This window comes from Peromyscus eremicus, chromosome 4, assembly GCF_949786415.1.
Source record: "Peromyscus eremicus chromosome 4, PerEre_H2_v1, whole genome shotgun sequence".
Classification (NCBI taxonomy): domain Eukaryota; kingdom Metazoa; phylum Chordata; class Mammalia; order Rodentia; family Cricetidae; genus Peromyscus; species Peromyscus eremicus.
In genome coordinates this window covers 142,344,078-142,360,452 of record NC_081419.1, presented here as the reverse complement: position 1 = coordinate 142,360,452, position 16,375 = coordinate 142,344,078, and positions in this window count along the sequence as shown.

Sequence of the window (16,375 nt, the reverse complement as noted above, 5' to 3'; positions counted from 1 at the left end):
GACAAGAGGACCCTGGGGCTCCCTGGCCAGCCAGTCTTGCCAAATCCAGGAGCTCCAGGTTCAGCGGGAGAGAGACCCTGTCTCAAAAGGTAAGCCAGAGAGGGGCTGGAGAGATGGCTCAGCTCTTCCAGAGGACCTGAGTTTTGGTTCCCAACATCCATATCAGGTGGCTCACAACTGTCTGTAACTCCATCTCCAGGGGATCTGATGTCCCTAGCCTCAGTAGGCACTGGCACTAATATGTGCGTATCCCTGCAGACACACACACCTATACCTAATTTAAAATAATGAAAGTCAATATTTGTTTAAAGAAATAATAAAAGGGTGTGTGACTGGGGAAGACATCTGACATTGGCTTCAGGCCTTCACATATATATGTGCATGTACTCACACGGTATAGATCTGCGGAGTAAATGGGGTCCATATATTCAGGATGTCTGCAGGCTAGCTATGGCTAATGGGCAGACCCCATTTCTTCTAAGTCACCCTCTCTCTCTACTGGTTATTTATGTCACTACCACATAAAATATTTCATACATTTTTAAAACTCATAAATGTAACACTGCCAAGATGTTTCCACAAATGTGCTGAGAAGCAAATCCTGCCTGACAATGGCCATCAGGACAAAAGACCCATCTCCTGACCTGCTGAAGCCAATAACCACCCCCCTTACCACCACTGGGCTTCCCAGCTGCCCAAGCTGTCAGTGAATCTTCGAAATGGATCTATGCTTTCATTCCCTTCCTGCCATTTGGACATCTTTGGCAAATATTTACTGCCCTTTAAGAACTGAACATGGCAGTTGGAAATGCGTGACTGGAGAGGTGCTTGCACTTTGGTCCTGGCAAGAGTTGAGCACACAGCCTACAGCAGGACTCCCCCAAGATGGGCGTAAAAACAAGTGCACCTTCAAATTTAGGTTGAATAGCTCTTGGGTGGCTGGGTGGTGGTGGTGCACTCCTTTAATCCCAGCACTCTGGAGGCAGAGGCAGGTGACTGTGAGTTCCAGGCCAGCCTAGCCTACAAAGCCAGTTCCAGGACAGCCAGGGCTACACAGAGAAACCCTGTCTCAAAAAAACAAAACAAAAAAAAAAAACAAAAAAAAAAAAACAAAAGAAAATCTCTTGGGTCCTGGGCCTGCCATCCCAGTGCTGGGGAGGCTGAGGCAGGAGAATCAAAGAGTTGAAGGTCAACTAAACAAAGCTGCACAGTGAGACCAGGCCAGCCAGGGTTACATGGTTTTAAAATGCCAAACCAGGACTGGGGCTGTAGCTCTGTAGATGTGGCTGTCACCCTGAATGTATGAAGTCCTGGGTTTGATCCTGGGCACCACATAAACCAAGCATGGTGGTGCATACCTGTGATCCCAGCACTCAGAAGATAGAGGTCAAAGTTCAAGGTCATTTTCAGCTCTATATTGAATTTGAGGCCAGCCTTGGATACGTGGGACCCTGTCTTCCTCACCCAACAAATTCATATAACAGAATTTATTGTATTCATTATGATTTACATGTCTACTATGTGTCTCTCTCATGGCACAGTGAATCCCATGAAGTGCATATATGTGAATATGGGGATCGGGGTCAACCTCAGGTATCATTCCTCAGGCGTTATCTAACTTGGCTGTTTGAGACAGGATGTCCCATGAGGATCTGGGACTCACCAACAGGCTGACTGGCCAGTGAGCCCCAGAGACCCTCCTGTCTCTGTTTCCTCAACACTGGGCTCACAAATAGGTATCACATGCTCCATGATACTGGCTCTCTGACTCAGGTCCTTGCCAACTGAGCTGGGTCTCCTCAGCCCTCAAATAACATCATCTTATGTCTCACTGCAAATTGTTGAGATGTTTTTGGCACAAGACAGGTAAGACTTTAGTAAGTGTCTCAGTTACTTTTTGGTGTCTGTAGTAAAACCCTCTAACAAAAGCAACTTACGGGAGAAAGGTTTTGTTTATTTTGGCTCATGGCCCAATGGGCTGAAGAGATGGCTCAGTGGTTAAGAGCACTGGCTGCGGCCGGGCGGTGGTGGCGCACGCCTTTAATCCCAGCACTCGGGAGGCAGAGCCAGGCGGATCTCTGTGAGTTCGAGGCCAGCCTGGGCTACCAAGTGAGTCCCAGGAAAGGCGCAAAGCTACACAGAGAAACCCTGTCTCGAAAAACCAAAAAAAAAAAAAAAAAAAAAAAAAGAGCACTGGCTGCTCTTCCAGAGGACCTGGGTTCAGTATAGCTGCTCACAACCATCTATAACTCAGGCTCCAGGGGACTAGAAATCTCTTCTGGCTTCTGAGGGCACCTGCATGCATGCGGTGCACACACACATATGTGTAGGCACTCACACATACACATACAAGTAAAATAAATCTTAAGGTTTAAAAAAAAGAAAGAAAGAAAGAATGCCACCGAGCATGGTGGGGAAGGCCTGACACAGCTGGTCGCATTGCGCCCAAAGTCAGGAGCAGAGTGATGGGTGCTTGTGCTCAGTTCTTCTTTATGCAGAAGAGCACCAAGCCCTGGAAACAGTGCTGCCCACTTTTACAGGGGCCTTCCTGCCTCAATTAGTCAAGATGATCTCTCACAGGTGTGCCAGGCTTGTCTACTACGTGATTTCAGATCCTGTGAAATCGACAACTGTTACCCTCAGCGTTTTTACTGCCACCCTTCTGGGTTTTTTGTTTTTTGCCTTTTTATTAGTTTTTGTTTTGTTTTGTTTTTTGAGAGGCAGGGGTCTCACTATTTAGCCCCAACTGACTTGGAACTGCCCATATAGATAATGCTGGCCTCCTGCCTCTGCTTCCCAAGTACTGAGATTATAGGCACACACCACACCACCAGGCTTTGAGTGTCCTTTACCTGTTGAAATGTCTAAGGTACCATTTAGCAACCTGCCAGTGAGCTGACATCTGAAGTGACGGAGGGGCTGGAGACACAGCTCAGGGCAAGAACAGGCCTAACACAGGCAAGGCCTGGGTCGAAATAAGGTTGAAAAAGAGGAAGCACTGTTTTATAAGATTCCTTCTGTTTTATCTGTGTGCAAGTATTCGCCTGTACGTACATATACGCATGATGTGTGTTCGCCACGTGTGTGCCTGCTGCTTGAGGAGACCAGAAGGGTGTCAGGTCCCCAGAACTGAAGTCCCCGCTGTGTCTCCTCATCTTTCTCTCATCTTCACGGCTCTCGGGACTGGCTGACATGGCTGACAGCCACAGTCTGGTGTCAAACAAGTCTGTGAGCATCTATAGCGCGTGCTTGCAGGATTCCGGTTCTGCTCCCAGCACCCCCGTGGCTGCACACACACGGTGCACACACATACATGCAGCTACTTTGCACTCACATGCACATACTCCTCACTCAGAGACACACATTCAGACCCACAATTATTTTTTTAAATCACAAAATAAGTACATAAAAATGTAATTTAAAAGCCACGTATAACATTCTTTAAAAGAAAGGAAGGGGAATTAAGACAAAGGCTGGGAGCCTAGTTACACTCAGGAGGCAGAGGTAGACTGATCTCTTTGAGTTGGAGGCCAGCCTGGTCTACAAAGCTAGTTCCAGGACAGCCAGGGCTACACAGGAGAAACCAGGTCTCAAAAACAAAAACTAAAAGAAAAAAAAAAAAAGAAGAAGAAAAGGAGGGATGTGGATATACCTCAGTGGGAGAGCACTTTCCAAGAATATTCAAGTCTCCAAGTTCAATCCCCAGGGCTAGGACACACACACACACACACACACACACACACACACACACACACACCCCTCCCTGGGGCTGAAGGCTTAAGTACTTTCTTGTTATTATTCTGTCTCTGTTCCTCCACCCTCTCCTTTTATCACCCCTACATTTGTGTCCCCCTACACCCCCATTTCTTCAGCCCCTCTCTTCCTTCCTGCTGGGCTTTGGGGCTCCTGTCCACGTGGTTTCCCTCTCCTTTGTTAGCCTTCACCAAACAAGGACCTAGTCATTTGTTTGCTTGAGAGTCTAGGGTGGGGGTGGAGGGGGTTAAAAATCTCTCCACACATCCAAACAAAGGAGAGGACATTTTATATTCCCTTTCATGGCTGGTGATGGCCTCTCTTCCCCAGCACAAGTTCCTCTTGGGTGTTTATGGACGGCTATGTGAACAATGGGTGGCCTTTTCTTTTCATACCAATTAACATTCTTAATTGTGGGGCTCAAACTGTCCCACATCTTGTGTGTCCGACAGGGTTCTCTGACAAGTTTATACTCAATTACAATTTATACTGTAAAGACAGGTAGACACTTAGAGTGAACGCTCAAGCATTCTAGGTTTCCAGCACTTTGCCCTATGTTATAATGACAGGAACTTGGGCAACGACAGAAACATCTCCCTACTGCTATGTTTTAAAGGCAAAGTTTGTAGTAGAGGGAAGGTGCCTCTTTGGGGTTTGGGTAACACTGGTGCCTCATAGATAACCCCAAAAAAGAGAGAAAAGAAAAAAAATCTTCTGACAAAGTTTGTGGAGGTCACTTCCAAAACATTTCAGAAGAAAGCGGAGTTGCCTAAGTGGAGAGTCAAGTGAAAACATTTGCACACCAAAACTTTGATCAGCTGAACCTTCAACTTGTTTTTGAAAATCTATACATTTCTCTCTTGGGCAGTTACACAATCCACGAGCCGCCTGATAAGCATGTTTTGGGGGATGATCCATATGGCTAGAATCCACATGGCTCAGAAGGTCTGGTCTTGCACAAGGTCCCACAAAGGGAATACTGCAGGATGGGGGTGGGGCAGACCTCTTAAGGGTTGTGAATCTATATATCACCAGGGTTCTTTCTAGAAAGGCTGGGCTATTAGGCGTTAAGGAAAGAAAGCCAAACTTAAGACTGAGCCTTAGGAACATGGCTATTTACTATTGAAGGAAATCAAAGGTCCACTCAGGCAAGAAAAAAAAAAAATGTTCTAGGGCATATCTACAAAGATTTGGTTTAATGAAAAGAAAAGGGCTGCTGTTATCGCAGGCAGAGGAATAGGCCAAATTCCAAGGGGTCTCTTTTCCTAATCTGCAGGGGAGGCAGGTGTGGGTTACTCAGGTCTTTTCACTGAGAGTGTAAGGCGGGCAGAGTCAGAGGCTAGCATTTAAGTTAGCCAAGAAAGGTAGAAGCCTTCTCGAAAAGATTAGGTCACTTCATAGCCATGAAAACACCACACAGTGAGACCCAGTATTCTGCATGCTAACTTTCCCCTTCCTCTTCCTTCTTTTGTTTGAGACAAGGTTTCACTGTGTAACCAGGGGTGGCCTGGACCTCCTGATGTAGCAGGTTGGCCAGGAACTCACAGAAATCTACCTACCTCTGCTTCCCAAATGCTGGATTAAAGTCGTGTATTACCATGCCCAGTTCTGCATGCTAATTTAAAAATTAATAGGCCAGGCAGTGGTGTCACATACTTTTAATCCCAGCACTAGGGAGGCAGAGGCAGGTGGAGGCAGATTTCTGAGTTCAAGGCCAGTGTAATCTACAGAGTGAATTTTTGTTTTGAAAAACAAAAGCAACAACAAGAAAGAAATAAAGGGAAAGATAAGAGCCTTTGATTGCTTCTGCTTACTATATCCTGTAGTCACCAGACTTCTCAAACCTTGCTTCAGAAGAGGACAAAACTACTCTTTCCTGCAGGAACTACTAAGGTGAATTTAGCCTGAGACACACACTTAGAGAGCATGTGCATGGGGCTAGCCTGGTCTCATCAATGATGGGTGACAAATGAGCCTGAGGAACAGGCTTTTCATTCCTAGTTCATCTCCTTTTTCTTTTCTTTTTCTCTGTGTAGCCCTGGCTGTCCCGGATCTCGCTCTGTAGCCCAGGCTGGCCTCGAACTCACAGAGATCCACCTGCCTCTGCCTCCTGAGTACTGGGATTAAAGGCGTGTGCCACCACCTCCTGGCCTCCACTTTACTTTTTAGACAGAGTCTCTCACTGAACCTGGCTGAGTGCATCAGGCTGGCTGAGCAGTGAACCCCAAGGATCCTCCCCTCTCTACCGTCTCGGCACCGGGGTAACAGGCATGGGCCGTTGTACTCAGTTTCTCACATGGATGCTGGCAATCTGGAGGTCCTCACGCTTACATGGGAGACACTTCACCTGCAGAGCCACCTCCCAGCCTAACAATTGCAGACCTCCATGCGTCGGCTGCAAAGACTCAGTGCAGCTAAAACTGTTCGGTAGTGATTTGGAATTGATGACATGGTAGCGAGCAGAGATGGGGGGAGGGGGGCCATGAAGGGGTGCCCTTTGCAATTAGCCAACTCGGCAGCCCTAAATCATTCCAACAGGGGGGCCCCGTGCCAGGACACTTGGAAAACCAGGCATCTGGCCCCATAGTAATGCATTCCCACTAAGTTACCAGCCTGAGTCCTGAGCTAAACTCCGCTGTTGAATCTTGCAGAGCCAAGGAATGCCTTCCAGATTCTCAGCTGGCCATCTGGGGCACACACCAAATCCTCAGGACTCCAGGGCTGTTCCTGAAAGTCAGACCTTACATCTTCCAAATTAAAGCAGCAGTGGTCACTGGGCCAGTCAACTGTGCTTCCTACCATGAATGGCAGACACCCCCAGCAAGGAGACTTTGACAATGACAAGTCAACATTTAAAGGGCCAGTCTTGAGATATTGTATGCAGACTAACACGCATGCACACACAGAGTCGTGGTCCTTTTAGTTTCTTCAGGTGTTTCCTGCTCTCAAATTTCCTTTTTCTTTTTTGGTTGTTTATTTGAGACAGGGACTCTCCATGCAGCCCAGGCTGGCCTTGAACTCACAGCAGCCTAATTCCTGCTTAGCCTTCTGAGTGTGTAGCCTGCTTTTCTTCTGGTTGTTTTGGTGGGGTGGGGGTTGTTTTGCTCACTATGCAGCACTGTCTGGCATGGAACTTGCTGTGTAGACCAGGCTGGCCTCAACTCACTGAGATCTGCCTGCTGCTGCTTCTTAAGTGCTGGGATTAAAGGCGTGCGCCACCAGGCCCAACCTAGGAGACTACTATTCTTGATATTAGGGGCTTCCTTTTTTATCTGCTTTAGAATTTTTGTTGTTGTTTTGTTTTGAGACAGGGTCTCTCTGTTATGTAGCCCTGGCTATCTGGAACTTGCTATGTAGACCAGGGTGACCTTGAACTCACAGAGACACACCTGCCTCTGCCTTCCGAGTGCTGGGATTAAAGGCATGTCTTGCTATGTCCTTCTTGTCCTAGAATTTTGAGACAAGGTCTCACTGAAAACCTGGGAACATAAAACCTGGTGTATAGACCAGGCCGGCCTCAAACTTGCATCCATCTGTCTGTCTGCCTCTGCCTCCCTGAATACTGGAATTACATTTGTGGGTTACTGTATCTGATTCTTTTAGAAGTTTTTAAAATTAGTATATATTAATGGGTCTCATTATCACGGTTTCATATATGTATATTATATATATTCATTTATTTATTTATTTATTTTTGTAGTAGGGTCTCCTTGTGTAGCCTTGGCTGATCAGGAACTCACTATGTAGACCAGGCTGGCCTTGAACTCACATTGACCCTCCTGTCTCTGCCTCTTATCCCACTGTACATTATATATTTCCATCATATTTATTCTTCTTTATCCTTTCTTGTCCCTTCCCTCCCTCCCTCCTTACCTCCATCTCTCCCTCCCTTCCTTTTCCAAATTAGCCTCTCCTCTACTACATACTTATGTGTGTGTACACTTGCACGCTCCACTGTGCAGATGTGTGTGTGTGAGACCTAGTGAGCTTCTTTAGGGAGCTGGAACACAGCTGAGAATTCCTTTACAGACACATGATGAAATCACTTGTGGTCATCCAACTGAAAAGACTGTCTCTTTTCTATCAATTGCTAACTGTGTAGAGAGACCCTCAGAGAAGGGTGGACCTCCAGCTCCTTCCCCATCCCTAACTTTTTTTTTTTTTTTTTTTTGGTTTTTCGAGACAGGGTTTCTCTGTGTAGCTTTGCGCCTTTCCTGGAACTCGCTTTGGAGACCAGGCTGGCCTCGAACTCACAGAGATCCGCCTGCCTCTGCCTCCCGAGTGCTGGGATTAAAGGCGTGCACCACCACTGCCCGGCCCCATCCCTAACTTTTAGTTGTTCTCATAAAAATAATACTTTAGGGTGGCAGTGGTGGCGCACGCCTTTGATCCCAGCACTCAGGAGACAGAGTCAGGTGGATTTCTGTGAGTTCGAGGCCAGCCTGGACTACAGAGAGGCACCAAAACTACACAGAGAAACTCTGTCTTGGAAAAAAAAATACTTTAGAGCTGAGAGAATGCAGCTTAGTAAAAGGCTTTTTTTTTTTTTTTTTTTTTTTTTTTGGCTGGGATTAAAGGCGTGCGCCACCACCCAGCTTTCACAAAGCCCTGGGCTTGATCCCCAGCTCAGAATAAAAAGCAGGCATGGTGGTACACACCTGAAATCTCAGCCCTGAAGATCGGAGGCAGGAGGATCAGAAGTTCAAAGTTACTCTCAGCTACACAGGGAGTGTAAAGCCAATTGGGGTAACATGAGATCCTGTTTTAAAACAAAACAAAGGTCTAGAGGGATGGTACAGAGATTAAGAGTACTGGCTGCTCTTCCAGAGGACCTGTGTTCGGTCCTCAGCACCCACACGATGGCTCTCAAGTGTTTGTAACTTCAGTCCCAGGGGATCCAACACTCTCTTCTGACCTTTGCCAGCACTATGCACTGGCAATGCATACATACACATGGAGGCAAAACACCCCTACACAAGCAAAACCAAACAGATACTCATTTAATGCCAACGTGGTGGCACACATCTGTATTCTCAGCACCCAGGAGGCTAAGAGAGAAGGAGCAAGAGTTTGAGACCCGTGACCAGGCTGGTGTCACACACCTTTAATTCCAGCACCTGGGAGGTAGAGGTAGATGGATTTCTGTGAATTCAGGGCCAGCCTGGTCTAAGTAGTGGGTACCAGGCCAGCCAAGGCTACATGGTAAAACCCTGTCTAAAAATAACACCACTCAGATAAGCTTTACACAGTTATCATCAAATGCCTTTTGCCATAAGCACACAGTTTGGTGATTTCTAGCTCATCTGTACATTTGTGTAGCCACACCACAATTCAGTTTGCAATTGCTCTTTTATCCCAGTTATAATAAAATACTTCCCATGAAACTTCCCACTTGGGAGCTCCAGAAGTATGGTTTGGGAGGATTAAGTGCATTCAACCTCTAGATTCCCTTTTGAAAAGGTATTTTTTGTTTGTTTGTGTTTTTGATTTTTGTTTTTCGAGACATGGTTTTTCTGAGTAACCTCCACTGTCCTCAAACTCACTATGTAGACCAGGCTGGCCTCAAACTCACAGAGATCCGCCTGCCTCTGCCTCCTGAGTGCTGGGATTAAAAGCGTGCATCACCACCGCCCAGCTCTAAAAGTAAATTTTACTGCAAAGGCTTAAGGAACATATCAGGTACAGGCACGGGGAGCATAGCGCTCCAACCTCAGCACGTGGGAGGCAGAGGCAGGGGAATTAGAAATTCAAGGCCAGCCTGGGCTATATGAGACTCTTTTTTATTTAAAAAAGAAGAAGAAGAAGAAGAAGAAGAAGAAGAAGAAGAAGAAGAAGAAGAGGAAGAGGAGAGGAAGAGGAAGAAGAAGAGAGAGAGAGAGAAAGAAAGAAAGAAAGAAAGAAAGAAAGAAAGAAAGAAAGAAAGAAAGGAAAAGAAAAAATTGGGGTTTTTGGGTGACCTTGGTTGCAGAGCCCTCCATAGCATGTGAGAGGCCTTAGGTTTGATCTCTAGAACCCAAAGGCAGGGGAGGGAAGAGATTACAGGGCACTAACTAGGTGGTGTATATAGGTTGCCAAAGTGAAGTGGGTTAAAACCAATACCAAATCCATCTCTGTGTTAAATACGGATAAAAACCCCTCATTTATCCAGATGCTTGTTCTTGCACATCTGGAGCCCTTGCCTGGTAGGTCCTCTAGACTCCTCTCTACGACCTACAGTACTTGCCTTTGTGACTGACTGGCTTGTTACGTTTAGCATAATGTCAAGGCTCACTCACATCATGGCATGTCTCAGAACGGCCTGCCTTCCTGCCTTCCTTCCTTCTTTCCTTCTGTTTTTAGTCTTTTGGATTTTGTTTTTTTTAGAGACAGGGTCTGACTCTGTAGCCCTGGCTGTCCTGGAACTCACTAAGTAGACCAGTCTGGCCTCAAACTCACAAAGATCTGCCTGCCTCTGCTTCCTAAGTACTGGTATTAAAGATGAGCACCACTATGCTCAGCTTGAAGAAATGGCCTTCCTTTTAAAGGCTGAACGATATTTCCACATTGTGTTTATGCATTCATCCCTCGATGGACACCTGGGCTACTGCTACCTTTTATTTATTTATTTATTTTTTGGTTTTTTGAGACAAGGTTTCTCTGTGTAGCTTTGCGCCTTTCCTGGAACTCACTTGGTAGCCCAGGCTGGCCTCGAACTCACAGAGATCCGCCTGGCTCTGCCTCCCGAGTGCTGGGATTAAAGGCGTGCGCCACCACCGCCCGGCTTTACTGCTACCTTTTAAATATTGTGAATAATTCAGCTATAAACATAGACATCTGAACAGCTCGCTGAGACCCTGCTCATGGCTTTTTCATATAACTCCACTTTTAATTGTAAGGAGTTGCCAATAGCCGTCTGTAATGCCTGTGCCATTTCACGTCCTCCCTCCTCTCCAATCACTGCCTTCAACACTTTACTGTATACCCAGGGTCCCTAGAGTCATAATCATTGGCTCATTATTATTATTATTGTGACTTCTGTGTTCCATTACTTCAGCTGAGTGCAAAGGACACAGCGGTGAGGCCATCAACCCTGATGGAGGCTGCCATGTGAGAGACCATGCAAAAGACACCCTCACTCTCCTGCTTACAGGAACTGAAGAACTGGAGGACGCTGGAAAATATCATAAATCAAAACGACAGGGGCCTGGATGTGGCTTAGTTGGTGGAGCGCTTGCCCAGCATGCACAAAGCCCTGGGTTCCACCCCAGCACTGCTGAAATGGGGCATTCTGGTGCACGTCTGTCATCTTAGCCCTTGGGAAGGGGAGGCAGGAGAATCAGAAGTTCACAGTCATCCTTGGCCATATACTGAGTTGGAGGCCAGTCTTTCTCCAATAAAACGAAACACAAACAAGGGCTAGAAAGATGGCTGAGCTGCTGAAGATGCTCGCTGCCCAGCCTGAGGACTTGGGTTCGATCCCCGGGCCTGACGTGGTAGAAGGCGCTAGCACTCGGGAATCTGAGGCAGGAAGATTGCCACAAGTTTGAGGGCAGCCTGGGCTACATGAGACCCTGTCTCACCCTCCACCCCTCAAAAATAGAAACCTGTCCTAAATCTTGAACTATAGCCTATGCCATAAGAGGAAAGAATCCTTCCTAGATAATGGTACCAAAGGAGGCGGGGAGGAGAAGTTGGGCACAAATAAGGGACCTAATGTGGAAGGAGGAAGGCTGGGTTTAGGAAGGGACAAGATCAGAACGGGAGGGGGGGGGCTCAGGAATGTGCTAGATAAGGGGTAGTGGTTGATGGAGAGACTGAGACCCCCATACCCCAGTCAGAAAGTTCCTGAATGCACAATTCTGCATTTGGTTGATATTCAAGGTCATCCTTACCTACGGAGGGAGCCAGACACCTGGGATCCTAGTATCTGAGGTGGCAACAGGAGGGACATCCTTGGCTACACAGTGCATTGAAGGCCAGCCTGGGCTGCAAATGACCCTATCAAACAAATAAATAGTTAAATACTGTGCCTGAGGGAGAGACGAGCCTCTATGGCTGCAGGAGTAAAATGGAGTTATACACCCCAAATCTCCCTCTGAACAGTAGAGGTTCGGCATTCACAGACAGCTGAAACACCTACTAGTTATCAACTTTGTGGAGAAGTATTGCCTAGAACCAATCCTCAAAACAACCGGTCTTTGCAAGTCCAGTCACCCAACAGAAGATATTGCCCCACTTTTTCCTATACCACCCAGGGTTTTTGGCTGCTTAAGGCATTCTAAGCCATTAAATGATAACTTTGGATTAGGGACTTGCCTTCTGCTCTTCGCCCTCCACTTCTGCTCCCCTCCCAAGGCTTATTCCATTTCTCTGCTGGTTTCTGGCTGTGGTTCACGAAATGGAGAGAGCTGATGAACATGGAGCATGCTTAGTAGTCATGGTGTCTCATGCCTGTAATCCAAGCACAGGTATGTGTGTGTGTGTTAGTGTGTGAAGCTATGAGTACCAGGAGCTCAAAGCCACCTGTGCTACGTGAGACATTGTATAAAAAACCCCAAAATAAAATACTACTGTCAGAATGGAGAGGTGGCTCAGTGGTTAAGAGCGTTAGCTGCTCTTCCATGGGACCTGAGTTTGGTTCCCAGCACCCACAAGGCAGCTTACAGCCCACACAAACTGTAACTCCAGTTCCACCCTCACACAGACATACATGCAGACAAAGCACCAATGCACATGAGATAAAAAACAAGAAACAAAACAAAACGAAAAAAAGGAAAAAACTATTGTGCTCTGTCTGCTTCCTTCTGATTTTACCTTTTCTTTACTTGGAGACAGGGACTTCTCTCAAACTTGAGGTCTTCCTTCCTCAGCCTCCTCCTGAAAATTATTATTAATTATTATCATCATTATTACTATTGTGATTGAAATGGCCCAATGGTCCCGCCTCATTCTAAGGCAGATATGGCTGCCATGCTTTAACTATCACTAGCAAGATAAAGGAGAGAACTATATTACACAATGTCTTCCTTCAAGGGCTCATCTTTCTTGAGCTGTAAACTGTACATTCCTTTAGATTTGTGAGTTACTGCGCCTGCTCGGCTCCCTTCCAGAAAGGTGTTGGGAATATCGGTAGATTAGGCAGAGGGCAGGTGTTAATTTGCCTCTGACTCAGTATCAGAATCCTAAGTGCTTTTATGTAGCATGAAAACGAATTCTTCCCTGTCAACTCCACCCTGGCTTGCAAAAGGGCTATCTTATTTGTTTTAGATGTGGTCCTTCAAGTAATTCAAAATATGTTCCAGAAGACTGGCCAAAATTGGAAGTCAGGCGTTTCTTCTATAAGGTCTTATCCGTAGCTACCCATATTAAAACCGTGTTCCAGCTGATTTATTCAGCTTTGGTTTGTCCAAAGGCGCAGGTGAATATGCTCATGAGGCCAGGCTCCTCTTTACCCTTTCTCCCTCACCAGCTTCTTAGAAACAGGAAACCTGAGAAATAGCTAACCAAAAAAAAAAAAAAAACAAACAAACAAAAAACAAAAACAAAAACAAAAAAAACCCCGCAAAGCACAAAGATGGACGAAAGGTTGATGTCTGCTCAGTCCCTTATAAGGAAGGAAACGCCAAATAAGGACCCACATATCCAGGGGTCTGATAGGGACACCACAGAAGGCTCATCAGCCAGTTGAACTTCACCACCCCGAGCTTATACACTGGACAAGAGAGTTAGCCAATTAAATTTACGAGATTTGTGAAGTATAATTTTATATCCACACACATCCCTTTAGGAAACTCATGTTTCCTGATGACTGAGGCATCCCTCAGTCAGGATCATACAACCTCTAACGGAGGTGGCCTTTTTCTGTAAGCCGGTCTGTATTGCAAAATGTCCTAGTAACCAGTGAGTACTAACACTCGGGTACCTCCTGGACGCCCCCTGTTTCCCATAGCGGACTGAAGCCGCTTCTGTGAAAGAAACGGCAACTGCTCGCTGTTCTGGAATCATCTCTGACCAAGTTTGCTTTTAATCTGCCCGTTCTACAGTTAGCAGACAGGGGCTGGGAAGTACCTTTTAAAATTCAGAAAGTTTACATTGGAATAACAAACCCATGCTCGTGAATATTAATCCCGAGGCTATTACTCAGCATTTTAAGGAGGCAACCTGTGGTGGAGACGAATAGTGTGAAATTGGGTAGGGGGGTGGGGTGTAGCTTGAAGAGTTGGGATGGGCAGAAGGCCGCGCATACCACACCGGCCACACAGGCAGCCTTCGAAACGCAATTTAAAAATTTGAATAAAAAACCTGGAAAGGTTGGTTTTAGAGGTAAAAACTGAATCAAAGTACTTGTCTGTGAAGGGAGAGACCTTCTTTTTCAGCTGGTAGTTATCAACCACGCCAATTACTACAGTAATATTTTTGGAGCGCATTACCAAGACACATCGGTTCTGGAACTTTCATGTCCAGCCCTGGTTTTCAATAAACCTATTTCCCCGCTTTTTCTTCTCTGGTCCCAGCACACGGATAGTGGCCGCGAGGATGGTCCCCTCCGAGTCGGTCCACGCCCCGGCCAATCTGAGCCCGGATGCTAATTAGCTACGCTTCCCTGATGAACACGCCTTTGTCACATGTAGGGCCGGACTACAAGGCCCAGCATGCCTCGCCCCTCCCTGATCAATGAGGGCTTATTTAAATGATCTCTGAGGTCTTGGACCCAGGCCAATCAGCTGTCAGGGCTCATGATAAATCGCAATGCATTATTGATAATAATAATTACTGGGACATGCGCGTTCCGGCCGAAGGGGGGTAAAATTTCCCAACTCCAGGAATTGGTGGCAAGTCACCAGGGGCTCTTCCCGGCGCCCCGATGCGCGCACCATGTCGAGGCGCAAGCAGGCGAAGCCCCAGCACATCAACTCGGAGGAGGGCCAGGGCGAGCAGCCGCTGCAGCAGCCGAGCCCCGACCTCGCAGAGGCGCCGGCGGCGGAGGAACCGGGTGAGTGCGGCTGCGGCCCCGTCCGTGCGCCCGTCTGTCCGTGCGTCCCGGGAGGGCGCTCCCAGCACCGCCGTGCGTCCCTCGAGGGCGCGGGTTCCGGGAGCAGATTCTGGAACGGGGATTCCGGACTCCGTTCCGGGAAAGGAGAGACGGAGAGGGACGGAGGGAGGTAGCTCAATTCCAACCCCCATGAAAGTTTCCCCCAATTCTTTCTTATGGTGAAGTTGGCCCCCCATTTTCCCTCTGTCTCTCTCTTCCTTCAGCTTGCCTCTCCTTGTCCTCAGTCCCATAATTGGTTTCCCTCGCCTCGATACACAAGCACCCCCCCTCCCCAACCCCGGTAACTTAGGCTTCCCTCTCCCACACTTTCTGGTGGCGCCGCTTTTAAAAGAAAGAGACCCCCAAGTCTTCCCACTCTCTCTGCCACCCCCTTGGGAGCCTCTGGGGGGGGCGCAGCTCTGGGGGACCCCCCGAGGAGGGCGATCTGTTGCACGCGCCCCTCCCAGGCCGAGTGGGGGGAGGGGGCGCGACCTCTCCCCACCCCCAGGCCGGGGTGCGGGCCACCCGCGCAGCACAGAGAGCGGGGGAGGCTACTTGGTTTAGTTCCCTTTGGGGGCTTTTATTTTATTTTATTTTTGTAATTTTATGTATTTTGTTTACTTTTTTTTTCTGTTTTCCGCCTTTCCCCCGGGGCTACGCCGCCTGCTGCCGATCCTCGCCCTAACCTTTCGGGGCCTGACCTCCAGCCATCTTTGATTTCCGACTATCTAAAAATAACAGTGGCCAGCAGGAGGGTGCCGGCCGGGGCCCGGGTGGAGGGTGGTCACCCCCGCCGGATTGCACCTTCGCCGTTTTATTTATTTATATTTTTGCACGAATCCCTCGGGCGGCACTACTCAGCACACGCCCGGGAGGTGAAAGGGGAGAGGTCGGGCTGCGGTTGACCCGGCCCGCGCCTCCGCGGAGTTCAGGACCTCGGCGCGGCCGTGAGCTGCGGGCGAGCGCCTTCCCAGCCGGTCTCCACCAGCCCCTCGCCCCAGCCCGCCGGGCTGTCGCCGGAGAAATTGGGACCGTGGGGGAGGGGGTCCCCCTGGGCCTCCCGCCCGATTCCAGCTCTCCGCGCTTGGTGGGCGGTGCGCGGCCGCGGCGGACTCGGCGCACTCAACTGGGACGCTCCCGCTTTCCCGGCAGTGCGTTCCTACTTTTCCGCAACTTCCCGAGTTTATCAAGAGTTCAGTGAGCCTCCACCCCATTGTATCCCTACCCCCCAGGGCAAATGGAAAGGTCGTTGCTTGGTCGAGGGAGTGGATGTGAGTTTTGGGGCGTCGGACCATCCCACATCATAGGGCCCGGCAGCTGGGATGGACTCTTTGTGCCTTGGCCAGGGGAGCTGGCGGGGGGTTGGGGGGGACGGATCGAGGAGAGGCTGGGTCGCTTGGTCCACCTGGAACAAAAGGGTTAACCCTAAGCCCGCCTGCTTCCTCGGGAGAGGAGGGGCGAGCTCCCGGCCCTGACCCCTCCCCTGGTCCTGCGCTGACCTCCCATCCCCCTCCATTTGGGTGAGCGCATACTAGCGTGGTTTTTGTGTTTGTAGACCGTGGTTTGCATTCTGGGAGGGCGTGGATGAGTAGCTTGCTATAGAAGGGCCTC